The sequence below is a fragment of the Ambystoma mexicanum genome, chromosome 2q (genome assembly GCF_040938575.1).
Source record: "Ambystoma mexicanum isolate Mex_15411 chromosome 2q, UKY_AmexF1_1, whole genome shotgun sequence".
Taxonomy (NCBI): Eukaryota; Metazoa; Chordata; class Amphibia; order Caudata; family Ambystomatidae; genus Ambystoma; species Ambystoma mexicanum.
In genome coordinates, this window is record NC_090924.1 from 1,371,130,542 (window position 1) to 1,371,133,780 (window position 3,239).

At 39.1% G+C, this 3,239-nt stretch overlaps 1 long non-coding RNA gene across 1 annotated transcript; it reads right to left on the reverse strand.

The window, feature by feature from the left end:
- Nucleotides 1–344: 344 nt before the first annotated feature.
- LOC138569093 (uncharacterized) lies at nt 345–1,946 on the reverse strand. The gene is made up of 4 exons (XR_011303121.1): nt 1,857–1,946; nt 1,181–1,299; nt 971–1,077; nt 345–864 (listed from the first exon to the last, which is right to left on the reverse strand). It is a non-coding gene; the product is annotated as an uncharacterized lncRNA (long non-coding RNA).
- Between the last annotated feature and the right edge of the window lie 1,293 nt (nt 1,947–3,239).

Consider the following 3,239-nt stretch of genomic DNA (forward strand, 5'->3'; position numbering starts at 1 on the left):
AACCTTTATTCAACTCTCAGGGTTTGGATAAACTCGAACTTTGCCCTATAGCTAAGATGGGAGTAGTCTCTACCATCAAATAATAAAGAAAACACAGTCCTAGTTAGTATCCGTCAAATTAAAATGGCCTATACTAACAAAACGTAATGCCTGTCCTATCTCTTACGCTGAAAGCAAAGGATAATAGGTCGCCTTCTCCTACCTTAAGACCCTGAGTCACACCAGGTTAAATCCAAGGTAATCTCATGTAATTTTAAAATTACTCATACCACGCGTAATTTACAAAAATATTTTATTTTTATTTTTATTGTGCAGACAACACATGCCTAAAATAAAAAGGGCATTCAAGCGCCTAGATCTAGAAAACAAACTGTGCTAGTCACTTACAATCTAAATGGTGTAAACCGACCAGACCTTTCGAGATGCCAGATTACATGGAGAAAGGTAACGGGAAAAACAGTGTGTATTACTGCAAGCATGGACACATATAATTTCAGGGAAGAGTCAAATATATTGGAGTCTCCCAACTGTAATGTATGCCTCAAAGGTTTTTTGAGCAGAGCGGGTGATCTACTTCTGTGTTTTGATTCTTAACCACTCTGTTCTAATTTACCTATGTTGGTGTAGGGTAACTGCGAGTTGCTTGATACGCGCCAGCTGCCCTTTTGCAATTTACTGAAAGTGAGAGATAGGAATCAAGAAAGTGAAAAAGTTCCTATTAGCAAGTCGACATATGTTTCGGCCTTTCTGACTCATACGGAACTCTCTCTGGTGCCGTTGGTTCTGATGGTAATAGTGGCCGTCTTCAGGACAGAGACAATTTTGTTGTTTTCAGTAATAGATACTTTCCCATTAATAGAACATCTAAAATGGAATACATAAAAAAGGTGTTTTACTAAGAGCATTTTATCAGCCAAAACTAAAAACGGTGGTAACTGACAGTGCTGAAACCGTAGTTTCTTGGACTAACCTGAGTGTTTCTCAATTTCTTTGGGACGTGTATGGTAACTTTAATCGGCATTTTCATCCGGCTCCTAAACAGATGCCGCGCATTCCGTTTATTATCATGCACTGTATCTGTAAAAATACATACAGTCATCAATAAGGCGCCAGTATTGGCTATGCGCTACTTAGTCACTTGAATATTTGTCATTTAGTAACACTAACTGGTTAAAAATACCTTTAGTGGTTAAACTTGTGACGAACTGGTGAAGACAAGAAACTCCACTCAGCTTAGTTCACGGTGGTGCTGTATTCATACTGCGGGCACTTTCATCTGTTAGTATGGATGAGCAGCAGCTGTAGGAAGTAAAAGAATCGGTCAGGGCTCATTACACTAAGTAAATTCTAATTCTTAATTTGTTTCTATTTAATTAGTGATTTTCCATCCATATAAAGTGCCAGAACCTATTATAATTATGCACACGTTCTGCTTAAAGTTGCATTAATCTTGTTGAGCCATTTGAATTACGCAACATGGAATTTAAAGCTACGTACAAAACATGGGTAGAGCACCAAAATGTGTTCTTACTCATGTTTATAAGGAGTCGTGGATTACAGCTATTGAGTTGTTGCGTGCTAAATAAATATACGCAGATCAGGTAACCCAGTGACTTATGGGCTCTGAAGTCTATCACGTGTTTTCAAGGCATCACGATTGATTACCAAAACCCCGAATTCCAGCTATGAACATGCTACGAGGTAGATGCATATATAATAGCCCACTGCCTTCATAGTTCTGAAGAGTCTCATGCAGTGACTTGCTAAGCCAGAGATTCCACGCGTTGTCAAATAAGCGGATGGAATTGTTTAAATAACTTGTGCCAAATGCACCGTTGTATCGTATCATAACTCACCTACAGCAAGGGGCCAGTCAAGTTCCTTGCGCTCGAGTAAATCAGGAGTCTGCTGTTACACCGGGAAACATTTCTTGCCGGCTAAGTGTGTTATTTAAAGGAGTGTCATAATCACGTGATGTAAAATCACGTGCGCATTCCAAAAAAAAAAACAAATTTTTTGCACATACGAATTTGCTAGCTGCTTCTCAAACCTTGTGCTGTTCTTTAAATAAACCGCACCAAGGACCAGGGTCACGCTCTAACGCTTGTGGTTTACACAAAAACCTTTGGGCTGAGTGTTCTGTATGTGATGCATTTGAGACAACTACAATGCTGCTGGGAAATGCAGTTTATACAGGTAGTACACTCTATATATTGATGTAAGCAGAGAGAGAAATATACTCTGTAAGAGTCAAACACAGTTACATTGTACAAAGCAGGGAAGTGGATATTATTTAGAAACCGCTTTCCCTGTGGGTATTTAGCCGGTACATAAGACATTGCATTGGAGACCTTCAACATAATATTTGTGCGAGACAGTGCGAGACTGTCAGTTACCACTGTTTTTAGTTTTGGCTGATAAAATGCTCTTAGTAAAACACCTTTTTTATGTATTCCATTTTAGATGTTCTATTAATGGGAAAGTATCTATTACTGAAAACAACAAAATTGTCTCTGCCCTGAAGACGGCCACTATTACCATCAGAACCAACGGCACCAGAGAGAGTTCCGTATGAGTCAGGAAGGCCGAAACATATGTCGACTTGCTAATAGGAACTTTTTCACTTTCTTGATTCCTATCTCTCACATTCAGTAAATTGCAAAAGGGCAGCTGGCACGTATCAAGCAACTCGCAGTTACCCTACACCAACATAGGTAAATTAGAACAGAGTGGTTAAGAATCAAAACACAGAACTAGATCACCCGCTCTGGTCAAAAAACCTTTGAGGCATACATTACAGTTGGGAGACTCCAATATATTTGACTCTTCCCTGAAATTATATGTGTCCATGCTTGCAGTAATACACACTGTTTTTCCCGTTACCTTTCTCCATGTAATCTGGCATCTCGAAAGGTCTGGTGGGTTTACACCAGTTAGATTGTAAGTGACTAGCACAGTTTGTTTTTTAGATCTAGGCCCTTGAATGCCCTTTTTATTTTAGGCATGTGTTGTCTGAACAATAAAAATAAAAAGAAAATCTTTTTGTAAATTACGCGTGGTATGAGTAATCTTAAAATTACATGAGATTACCTTGGATTTAACCTGGTGCGACTCAGGGTCTTAAGGTAGGGGAAGGCGACCTATTATCCTTTGCTTTCAGCGTATCAGTCTCCCATTGATAGTGTTGTCCCGCCGATAACAAAAAACTGGGAGTACCCAATTTTGAAATACTGTCCTAT